This window comes from Sciurus carolinensis, chromosome 4 (assembly GCF_902686445.1).
Source record: "Sciurus carolinensis chromosome 4, mSciCar1.2, whole genome shotgun sequence".
Classification (NCBI taxonomy): domain Eukaryota; kingdom Metazoa; phylum Chordata; class Mammalia; order Rodentia; family Sciuridae; genus Sciurus; species Sciurus carolinensis.
The window spans coordinates 53378225-53391217 of record NC_062216.1 but is presented as its reverse complement, the minus strand read 5'-3'; the positions used below and the strand labels follow the sequence as shown (position 1 = coordinate 53391217).

The 12993-nt window shown below is 36.6% G+C and overlaps 1 pseudogene; it reads right to left on the bottom strand.

Annotated features, from left to right (window-relative positions):
* Positions 1–2303: 2303 nt before the first annotated feature.
* Positions 2304–4688, bottom strand: LOC124982701 (la-related protein 4B-like; annotated as a pseudogene).
* Positions 4689–12993: the final 8305 nt, after the last annotated feature.

Sequence of the window (12993 nt, the reverse complement as noted above, 5' to 3'; positions counted from 1 at the left end):
GGAAAGGACTGCTCATTATTAAAAACCAGGACTTGCCCTGCGGGTGCTGTGACTGGGGGATGAGGATGGCTGTCAATGCCCGGCCCCTCCTCTGGCAAAGATGTGACATAAAGATGTGACATGAAGGACCCTAGGTCTCAGACCTCGCCTTTCCAGCTTTTACAGTTTAGTGGGTTTAAGAAATCAATTATTTCTGACTTTTTTTCTTTTTCTTTTTTTTTTTTTTTTCCTTCTTGGTCAGTGATCTGACAACTACAAAGAAATTAATTCCCAAGTTCCTTTAGTGGGCATTTGAAACTTATTAGCACTGTGTGTATTTCTATATATTTGAATAATGAAAAATGGTCTGAAAGAAATGGTCAAATACATCAGGCATGTTTCCCTCTGGCAGGATAAATCACACTTAGCAGTATATGATTTTAATTAGATTATTTTTTACTTTCACTTGAATATCCTGCTAGTTTCTGCTTTCTATATTATACTTCAAAATCCTTTCACATTAGATATGATTAGTATGTACTTACATACTGTTTAAGAATATGAAAACATCTGAAGGCTTTTAATAAGACTTTCCCCTTGCCTTTTGCAGCAAAGAGGCAGAATCAGTTCAACACACCAATATAAGGGGGGGGGGGCGGAGAAAAAAACCTCAACAAATTAAAATAATGTTCAAACCACAACATTTAGTTTATCTACATCCAGCTCAACAGCAACATTTATAATATATCAATAATTTTTATCAGATTTTTCTCTGTAGGGTACCTTTTTAATATGTTCTGATTATTTACAACTGTACAAGCAAAGCACACTCCCAAGTGCACATATTTAATACAGTATTGACTATTTGCATTTACAGGATTTTTTCAACAATCTGAAAAAAGATCAACTGTTGAAGATCTTTAAGGTATATTACAAAAACTACTGCTAGTTCTTGTACTACAGTATGCTTACTCAGCAAAGCTAACAACAAGAGATCCACACCGGTAACTGAGTAACTCTGATCCACTCCTGCCAACCCAGGGGCCTGTCTCCATGAGCTCTAAGCTGTCTTATACAAAAGTTAAGGCAAAGTCATTTTCAAGTTTAAATAAAATTCAAGTCTTTAAATATTGAATGGAAATAATTTTTTTTTTAAAAAACCCTCAGTCTTGTTAAATAACATTTTGTGGAATAAACTGTATGGTTACATTTAGCAGGAAATATTTTAATGTCTGTGGCTTGGAATACTTAAAGAAAAATTTTAGGCATTTTAAAACAAAATAATTATATTTAACTTTATTATAAACTTGCTAACTTTAGTGCATCCTTGTTCATCAGAAGTGCAGCACTTCTAGAAGTGAATCAATGAGACCCTCATCTTGGAGGTAAAAAGAGCAGGAATTTCTGTCCTCCACCAGCCAAAGAGGTGGAAAAACCACGAACACCATTCTTTCACGGTTATATACTTTAAAATCCATGTGCCGATGCAGAGGTATGGGAAGATGTCCACGGGGAGCTGACTAAGGATGTGGACTCTTCAATGAGAGTGCTTTGGGGGGACATGGACAGAAATGTGCACGGAGCAGGCACGAGGCCAGGAGCCAGGCAGCCAGCTCACAGGGATCAAAACAACATCATGGTACAACTTCAAAGTGGTAATGTGTCAGTGGGCAACAGAGTTTATATTTTCATTTAGGTTCTATTCACAATGTGCTTTGAATTTATTTTACATAATAGTCACTTGAAACTGGAGTGAGAAGCTGGTTACTTGCTTGCAGTACTTCGAATTCTATGGTATCAAATCTTTCTAGGGTGCTCTCTGCAGGTTCATTCTGCCCACTAGATCAAAAAAAGAACTTTTTTTTTTTTTTTTTTTTTTAAATCAAAAAGCTAGAATCACCTGTTAATGGTTTAGATGAAAACACAGCTTCCATGCCAGTGTGTTAGTGCCCTTCCCTGTGAGGCTGGGGCTGCCTCCATCAGCGCTGTGGGCCCTCATTTGTTGGTCGGGACACCTAAAGATATGCACTTGCAGACTGGTTATTTAAAAAAAAAAAAAAAAGTAGCATAGTTCCCTTAATTTAGAAAAACTCACTATATATAGGTTGCATTCAGAGCCACATGGAGGCTTAATAAAAAATATCAATTTGTTAGGATAAATGCATTTTTCTACCCTGAAAAAAATCAGACTTATGCATCACCTCCAGTTAAGCACCAACCTAAAATAAGGTTTATATTAATTAAATCCTGAAAAACAGATTTTTTTCAAGAGTGAGAGAATCCGACTCACAGAAGACAAATAACTTGCAGGCATCCCACGGGCCTTACAGACACTGCAAGCTCCTAGCCAGCGACTCAATCTTGTACTGAGTGGGAAGAGTTTTGTTTGTGGTTAATACAGCTGACTTGGGGGGAGTGCTCTGTTCTCTGCTGAGACGCTTCCCGACAGCTGGCGGGGGGCGGGGGGGGGGGTTTGAGGGTCAGCGCCCCGGCTGCCTCCTCTGGTCTTTTGGGGCTCCAGGAGTGGACTTGGGGGCAGAGGGCTCCCTGTATCTCTCCATGGGCTCAGTGAACTTCTTTTCCTCCTTCGCACAAGTGACAGTGTTTGGCTTTTGTTCTTTTGGAGGTTGCAACGGGGAGGAAGGAGGCTCTTTACTCGTTCTCTGACAAATCTCTGCGTAACTGGGTTTCCGCAATTCAGTGGCAGCTCCATTCACTTGCACTGATTTACATGCGGTCATAGCAAGGGTAGAAGGGAGTCTGTCCATGCTGTGGGTTTCTCGCTGCTTTTCTACTACCTTGGGATCCTCAGGTAAATGGGCTGGGGAAGGGGTTCGTTCATATGTTGCTGATACAGCACAGGAAACTGGCACTGAGGGCTCTCTAGGGACCACTACGGGTATAGTGTTCGTACTTGCATCTGCATTGAGGCTTCTTTCTTTTGATGGTCCTATGATCAAGCTAGGTAGCCTGTTTTCAAACAAGTCCTCTGTCTTCAAATTGCCAGCAGCTCCAGGTAATGGAGGAAAGTTGGACAATCCCAGTTCAAAGCTTGGCGACGGAGGCTTTGGTGGTGTTGGAGACTGAGTCTGGCTGCTTGTAAACTTCTCCTCTCTTTTCTTCCGATAGCCGAAGGAATTTTTCCTTCCTCTCCCTAAACCAGGAGAGGACTCAAGACTACTTGGCTCCACACGCCCAGTTCCAATCTCTCTCTTGGCATAAGCTGAAGGATTTTGTATCCGCGTTCTAGTTTGCCCTGTTGCCTTGTCTGTGGGCTCCGGACACCATTAATTAACCGATCCGCAGTGAAGTTAAATATTGATGGACTTTCCAGTAGTCCAGGTCCTCTCTCTGCACTAGGAATTGCATGGCACAGACTAGGAATTGCATGGCACAGATGAGATTTACTAGGATTCCTGCTTCTCGGAGGATACTGTCTAAGTGAAGTCAGAGGAGATGCTGCAGGTTTGAAGGTTGGAGACGTAAACCCATTTATAAATCCAGTATTTGGAAACGGAGTTACCAAGGGTGGATCAAGATAGCTATGTGTTGTTGACCACGTCTGGGGGGTAATCAGGCTGTACAGAGGAAACTGCTCTGGGGGCTGTATACTGGAGGTAAATAAAATGATGTTGTATAACGCTGCTGTGTATAAAGGTTCATGTCCAAAGGTCTAAATCCATTCTCTGGCAAACATGTATTTATAGCTATTGCCTTTGCTTTTATCCGTGCCTTAATTGGCTTTCCTTGGAAAGTTTTTACTTCTTCTCGCAGGTGTTTGTAAGCCTGCTGTGCATCGGCTTCTGTTTCAAATGTAATAAACCAATTATCATTATAGGCAAATTCACAGTTTATAAGTTTTGGTAAATTATCTCCTTTAAATAGTGCTTCTACTTCTTCCACAGGGGTAGATTCAGAGATTTCACGCAGTATTACTATGCAACGATTTTGATTTGGCCTTACTTTTTCTCCCTTCTCATCCACTTGAACTAAAGGTAAAGATCTTAGCACTTCAACAATTAAGTTCACATCAGTACTGAGTTTTTTGATATGGTCAAGGTTAGCTACTGTTGTAATTGGCACATATTGATCACTATCCATCTGTGATATAAGATACATGTCACTAACAAGATTCTCCCTAGATAAGCAGAATTCCAATGTTTTCTTAAGTACTTCCCCGGGGTCTTCCTGGCTTTCTGGTTGAGACTCATTTCCTCCTGTTTCACTATTTTCAGGCAGTGATTCATATTCTGAATGATCCAGAGCCAAAGTGTTCATGTCTGTCTGACTCCTGTAAGTCCGGTAATGCTGCATTCTCATGACTTTTGTCACCATCACCACTGGTATCCAATCCCTACTGGTTGCAGTCACGATGGCCAGGTGCCTCCTCCCATGTGGCACTCACACCAACAGCAGCACTACTTGCCTCCAAATGTAACATAGAGTCTCCCATACTTTTGCATTAGGGTTTAGCTCTGAAACCTTAGTTGTTGGTACAGGTTCCAGGGTTTCATCATTTTCCCATTCTGACTCAAAGCTGGGATGGAACTTGTTTGAGAAGTGGTTTGAAATATAGGACCATTCATCAGACGAGAGCTGTCCTTGCCCTCCTGGACTCGCTGCGCCTGCGGTTCAGCCACAACTTTAGTGTCCTGATCAGAAGTCGTGGGCTCCTCTGGGATAAGTTTAATGCCAACCTCAGGATGCTGTCAGCTACGCCCGCCCCGCCCGACCGGCCGCCCGCGGGCTCCTCGCCGCAGCCCGGGTGCCCGGCGACTGAGCAACACGCGGGGACGGCCGAGGAGGGAGACGGCAGGAAGAGGCGGCGCGGCCGGGCCGAAGGCAGGAAAGAAGGGCGGGCGCGGGCTGGCTGCGGCGGGGATGGATTCTTCCCCTTTCAGGCCCGAAAATGTCTCAGTCTCGAGACTCCGGATCCCCATCGCTCCTTCCCGTTCGCATGAGAACACATAGCTCCCCTGACTAAGTTATTGATTCTTTTCTTACCAACAAAATTATCTTTGGTACACTTAGTGACTTATTTAAGTGTCCAGTATTTTACTTTCAGAGTGCCCATTTTCTTAAATGATCTCCTTTGAAGTAGCATAACTTTTCTTAAAATTCTGAGTATATTCTTGAATCAATGCTACATCAGTAGGAATTGACTTTAAGTTTTACCCTCTTTTTCGTTATTTCCTTTACATGCCTCTTCCTAGGTTCCAGAATAAAGTCAGCCTGAAGCTGGATGTTTAACTTCTGAAGGACACCACTCATTGCTGTTGTAAGGTGCTAAGAATTTTGAGGTTGTTTTCACTAGCATCATAAAACCACCTCCAGAGCAGACAATGAATGCAGTCACACACAAACACACACACATACACACACACACACAGAGTTAAAAACAACCCCCAAAATCTCAGACCTTAAAACAACAATGTTATGTGTTATCTTTCTCTTTTTCCCTCTAACATCTATCATTTATCTATTCATCTACCAAATTTGTTCTTTATTAGCAAGTATTAGCTAAGGTATTGTTCCATTAGATTTATTGATGGTTGAATCTAAAATTATTATGGGACTCCAGATCCTAGCTTTTCTATTACTATATATAGCTCTGGGTAGGTTGTTTGATAATTCTAAATTCATTTCAGTATGTGTGGTGGTTTCTGGCTATACTGGTTATTGTTTTTAAATATATATATATATATATATATATATATATATATATATATATAAAACATATATGTATAATATATGCTATCAGATATCAAGTTAATGGAGAAATAGGGCCTTATAAAATCATAAATTTTATTTATTCTGAAATTTTTATTTTTATTGATGTTATTATTACAATACAGTGTCCTTAGTTTGGTTGGACTAGGTCACTTTTAGACTGGCATTTCCTGGTGTTTTCATACAACAAATCAGGAACATTATATTCATAGTCTTCACTTATGAAGGTAAGTGTTCATTTATGCTGTTTAGATTTATATTTAATGTGGTTAGGAAAATGAAAAGAATGCTTTTTTTTTATAGCCCATAGACTTTCTGGGCAAACTAATCACAAATCCAAATATAATGTGGAAAATACTATGAAAGCATTTGCATAGAACAACTACTTTTGAAATACTGAGGAATCATTTGTCCAAACAGGACATGTAGTAGGAGTTTGAGAGGAGACAAAATGGGGGATGACCTTTCATAAGGCCTTTCACTGATCCTAAATTTTAATTTTAGATGAAATCTGATTCATCAATATTTCCTTTCATGAATGGTGGTATTGGTATCAAACCTAAGAACTTTGTGTAGCCCTAGTTCCTGGGGATTTTCTGTATTTTTTTTTCTAAATGTTTTATAGTTTTCTGTTTTACATTTAATTCAGTGTTCATTTTGAAATAATTTTGTGTGAGGTATGAAGTTTGGATACAAGTACATTCTCTTAACTATGGATGTTCAGTTGTTCCAGTACCATTTATAGAAATGGTTTTCTTTTTGCCTTAAATTGTTCTTTTACCTTTGTTGAAAAATTAGTGGGGCATATTTGAGTGGATATTTTTCTGAATCATTTACTCTAATTATTTTATGTGTTTATTCTTTTACCACTGTCTTCCTTACTGTATGCATATTGCATGTATTCAGCATTAGTGTACACTATAATGTTCTTCCCACTTTATTCTTTTTATAATTAAATATACATTTTAGATAATGATGCTCTATGTGTACAAAAAGCTTGTTAGGTTTGTGATAGGAATTATACTAAACCTATGAATTAACTTAGGAACTGATCTTACTAGGTTGTCTTCCAATTCTATAGTAAGTTCATTTATTTTGATCCTTTACAAATATTTTCATTAGCATTTTGTAGTTTCAGCATTCATATTCTGTACATATTCTTTCAGTTTTATGACAAAGTAGTTTGTTTCCTTTGAAGCAATTGTAAATGGTATTGCTTTAATTTCAGTTTCCACATATTCATTGTTATTATCTAGAGATGAAATTTGCTTGATGTTGATCTTGTATTAGGAAGATCATTGAATCAAGTATTATTATGATTTCTTTGTACTTTGAGGTTTTTCTACATAAAATGTTTTTTATACACAGGGATAGTTTTATTTCTTCCTTTTTGAATTTTTTATTTCTTTGCCTGTTTCATTGTTCTTGCTACAACATACAATAAATATTGAATTATGTCAGTGAGGGCAGACATCATTACATCGTTCCCATTCTTAGTAATAACATATTCAATCGTTCCTATTAAAGAATGTTGCCTAAAGGTTTTCTCATATGCTCTTTATCAAGTTGAAGAATTTCTCTTCTTTTTCTAGGCTGATAAAGTTTTATTTTATTTTTCACTCATTGGTGTTTAATTGTATCAAATGCTTTTCTTGCTCCAGTTGCTATCATCATATGATTTTTATTTCTTAGTATGTTGATATTGTGGGTTACATTGATCAATTGTCAAATCCTGAAATAGTCATATCATACTTTAGCCTACAACTTGGTGCTGGTATATGATTCTTTTCATACTAGGGATTGATTTTTCTAATAATTTGTTGAACACTTTTTGTCAAATTTCATGAAAGACATTAGTTAGTATTTTCAATCTTATGTGACTTCACATTGATTTTGTCTGATTTTTGTTATTATGGTAATGAAGGGATCACATTCTAATTCTTTTGGAAGATATAATATAACATACATGTTAATTATTGACAAGCTGAGTAATTTTTTTTCAGTGAAGTCATCTGGGTCTAGAGAATATTTGTGGAAGATTTTAAATTACCATTATAATTTATTTAATGGTTATAGGAATGTTTATCAGTTGTTTTGGTGATTTGTGCTTTTATTATATCTCCATCAACAGCCCCAAGGCCCCTGCATTTCAGGCTGTGCGCTGTGTCACCTCCTACACTGTGGAAAGTGTCTTTGTATATTAAGAATACAAAGAAATTCCTACATAATGGGAGCAAATATTTGCTGCAAGAGGATTGATACCCAGAATATATGAAGTATTCAAAAAACATGACACCAAAACAAAAAACAACCTAGTCAACAAATGGGCTAATGAATAGTCATTTTTTTAAGGAAAAGTAATACAAATGGCCAACAAATACATGAAAACTTGTTCAACATTTTTAACAATCAAGGAAATGAAAATCAAAACTACCTTATGAAGTCTTGGGACGTGGTTCAGTGGGAGATTGCTTGCCTGACATGCCTGAGCCCCTGGGGTTGATCCCTAGTTTTGAGATAAAAATATCTCACTTCCATTAGAATGGCAATCATCAGGAATACGAATAATAGTAAACGCTGTTGAGAATGTGGGGAAACAGGTACACTTATACATTGTTGGTGGAACTAAAATTAGTATAATCACTTTGGAAAGCAGAATGGAGATTCCACTAAGGAACTCAATGTAGTGTGTGTGTGTGTGTGTGTGTGTGTGTGCGTGCGCGCACGCGTGTGTGTGAAACAGGGCCTCAGGAATGTCAGGCAAGTACTTTACCCTATCCTTTCTACTTTCCTATTTCTCCCATTTTGATCCTCTGCTTGTCCTGCCACTGCATCTTGGAAGTAGATACCTTGTTTATTGATGTTACAGACTTATAGCTGGAAGAAATTTGCCCAAATTCTCAGATGAGACTATGAACCTAGATTTTGAGTGACACTAGAATGAGTTACGATTTTGAGACTGTTTGCATGAAATGGAACATATTTTGCATTGTAATGCAGGCATGAAATTTGAGGGCCAGATATGGTTTGACTGCATTCTCCAAAAGCTCATGTCCCCAATGTGTTGGGATTGAAAGATTCTGCAAACCTTAAACCTTAAGAAATTAAACCATGATTTCACAGAAAATGAAATTATGTCTTTGGGGCCAGCATCCTCAGAAGGAATTAATGTAGTCCTTGCCCCTGAATCTCTCTGGCTTTGTCTCACTAGGTGAACTCTTTCACACACTCCTGTTGCTTTGGTGCCATTCACCATGAGGCTCTCACCAGAGACCACACAGATGGAGCCACCCAGTCTTGAACTTTCAACCTCCAAAACAGTGAGCTAAACATAGCTCTTCTCTTTACAATGGATCCTGTTAGAGGCCATATATATACATATAATATGGGTTTGTTTGAGCCATTGAGTCAGGAAAGCCACTGTTTCAGGAACTGTGGGTGAAATCCCCCTGTTGGAGAACACCTGGATCATGCTGACCCCTGTCTTAGTTTACAACCTTAGAATCCAACAGTCTCCCAGAGATGGGCATAGCCTGCCAAATGCCAAATAACCTGTTTACTGCAAGTCCCCTGCCACACTGAGAAGTAAGCACTGAAACAAGACTCCTCCCACACTGAAACCTTGTACCTACAGATCTCCTTTAATCTGTACAACTATAAATAAAGTAAGCAAGGACTTTTTCTTTGTTAGAAGCCAGACCCCTCTGGTCAGTTCAACCGCTTGCACCCCTGCTTTGAAAATATGTAATTCTTGCCTTTTTGTCTTTATTTTTTAATATATTACTTTCATAGCTTTTATTTCACAGACAGCCCTTCCCTCCAACAGGTATTCATTCCCTTGCGCATGCAGGACATGATCCAGAGGACCCAGATTGTTTTTTTATAGAAATAGAAAATACCCTAAGACACTGCTTTTCTGTGGATGAACTAGAGAAGGATTTATTTATTTACTTATTTTGGAGGCGGGTACCAGAGATTGAGCTCAGGGGCACTTGAACACTGAGGCACATCCCCAGCCCTAATTTATATTTTATTTAGAGACAGTGTCTCACTGAGTTGCTTGGCACCTCGCTTTTGCTGAGGTTAGCTTTGAACCCATGATCCTCCTGCCTCAGTCTCCCCAGCCACTAGGATTACAGACATGCACACTGCACCCAGCTCCCTTTTACTTTCTTACTTAACACATTGGTTGTTGAGAACATGTTGTTTAATTTCTATACTTTTGAGAATTTCCCCAAATCTTCTTTTTACTGACTTCTCATTCAATCAGAGTTGAAAAGAATACTCCATATGATTTATATCTTTTTAAATTTCCTAACTTCTTGTTTTGTGGTCTAACGTGTGAGCTATCCTAGAAAATTTTCCATATATACTTGAAAAGATGGTGAATTCTGCAATTGTTTGATGGAATGTTTTGAGTATATCTGGTAAGTGTCCTTGGTCTAAAGTATAGTATTACTCCTTGTTTTCCTATTGATTTTTCTGTCTGAATGATCTATCTTTGCTTAAAGTGGAGTTTTTATTATTATTATTACTCTTTCCCTTCAGATATTAATATTTACTTTATGTATTTAGGTGTTTCTATGCTGGTGTCATAGCTCTTGATGAAGTTTTCCTTTTATCATAGCAGTATTTTTTTTTTTTTTTACACTTTTAGACAAGGTCTATTTGATTTGACATATTTATTTCTGCTCTCTTTTGGTTTCCATTTGTATAGTCATGCATCACATAATGATGTTTTGGCCAATAATGGAGTGCACATATGATGGTTGTCCCATAGATTATACTGCTTTGTGATGTCATAGCCATCTTAGTTTACACAAGTATACTCTATGATGGTCACACAATGACACAATCACTTGAGAGTCATTTCCCAGAATGTATCTCCATGACTGTCTGACATGACTATAATATCTTTTTCTATCCATTCTCTTTCAGTCCAGGAGTACCTTTTGAGAAGAAATGGGTCATTTTTAGGCAGGATATAGTTGTTTGCTTTATTATCCATTTAGTGATTCTGTGTCTTTTAATTGCAGAAATGTATTCATTTACATTCAATGCAATTATTGATATTTATTGATAGATTAAAACAGTACTGCAATTTTGTTAATTATTTTCTGGTTGTTTTGTAGATCTTTGATTACTTTCCTCCTCTTGTTGTCTTCCTTAGCAACTAGGCAATTTTTAATCTAATGATATTGTTAGATTCCTTACATTGAACTGTTTATTTTGAAAATAAATAATGCCTATCTGTACTGTCCATATTTATTTTTCTGCTTGATCAATACTGCAATTGAAATTTTTCACTGTATTTTTCATTGGGTTCATTGTGTTTTCAGCTCCAGAATTTGTTTCACTGAAAAAACAGTAATTTTGATTTCACTATTAAGTTTCTCATTTCATTCACTATATTGTTGATATTTAGTTGATTTTTTTTTCCTCCAAATTTCCTTATAGTATACTGAGCTTCCTTGAAACAATTGAATTATTTGTAAGTCAGTTCATACATCTCCATTTCATTAGGGTCAGTGATTGATGCTTTATTTTGTTCCTTTGACAATATGTTGTTTCCTTGATTTTTCTTTCTTTATTACAGTTTTTCAATACACAAGACTTTCACCACCATAATTAAGTTCATTTCAGGGCTTTCCCCCTTAATTTCCTTTTCATGCAGTTTGTTTTGTATATAAGCAATGGAACTACTTTTGTGCGTTGATTTCGTATCCTGCAACTTTACTGCATTCATTTATTAATTCCAGTGATTTGGGGGTGGATTTCTAATAGTTTACTTTTCTCCTTCTGATTTGTATATCTTTTAATATTTTTTTCTACTTAAGTACTCTGACTTGGATTGCAGAACTATGTTGAATAAAAGTGGCGAAAATGGGTGTCCTTGACTTGTAATATTGTAGGAAAAACTTTCATTATTTTTTACTGCTGTTTGATGTTACTGATGAGCCTTTCTGTGTGTTTTTTTATTATATTGAGGTAATTTCATTCTATTCCTAATTTATTAACATTTTTATAATGGAAGCATACTGAATTTTATCAAAGGCCTATTTTTGGCATCCATAAATTTTATGATATGTGCTTCATAAGCTTATGATTTATTTGTATGATTTTATGCTTTAATATGTAATATAACTTCATATAAGTGATGTTCTTATGTTAGACCATCCTTACGTGCCATGGATAAATTCCAATTTGTTGTGGCTTCTGATTCTTTTAATGTGCTATTGATCCTGGTATGCTGAAATTTTGTTGAGGAATTTTGCATCTCTGTTCATTGGGAATATTGACTTCTAGGTTTTCTAAATTGAGTCTTTGTCAGGCATTGGTATCAGGGCAATGCTAGCCTTCTTAAGTGAGCTTTGAAGATTTTCCTTCTCTTCAATTGTTTTGAACTATTTTGAGAAGTATTGGTATTAACTCTTATCTAAAGGCTTAGTTAAATTCACCAGGGAAGTCATTTTATCTTAGGTTATTCTTGGTAGGCTTTTAGATTATTTATTCCATCTTCAACATAGTTGTAGTTCTATTTGATGTTGCACTTTTATGATTTGATCTTAGTTGGTTGTCATTTTCTAGAACTTTATCCATTTCTCTAAGTTGCTTAATTGGTGGGTGTATAATTGTTCATACACTAAATATATTTTCTGACCACAATAGAATGAAAGCACAAATTTGCATATATCTATGCATTTGCCAGTAAAACTGGCAAATGCATAGATATATGTGAATTAAACAACACATTTTCAAATTACTGTTGGGTAACAGAAAATAAAGCAAATGAAAGAAGAAAAAAATAAATAAGAAAAATGAAACCACAGTGTCCCAGAACCTATAGGACATAGCAAAAGCAGTATTAAGGGAAATGTTCATAGCAATAAATACTACATTTAAAAAGATGAAACATTTCAAATGAAGATAAATCAGTTCACTTTAAGAAACTGTAAAAGGATGAAAATAAATTCAAAGATAGCAGAAGATAAGGAAGAAAAGGTAGCAAAAATAAAATAAAATTAAAATAAAAAGTCATTTTTCTTAAAAAGGTTAGCAAAATTATTTTTCACTGCTGAGTTTGATGTTGCATAAGTACACTTAAAAAGCAACTTACCCAAATAAAATTGGCATAAAATATTGATGCCACAGCTATACCCCACACCAGCAGTCCATTGGTTTGATTAGGGAGTTTATTTACATTTAAAGGAATATAATAGATAGGGAAGGGTTTATTATTGACATTTGGATTTTTTTTTGGTTAGTATTATAATTTGGTTGGTT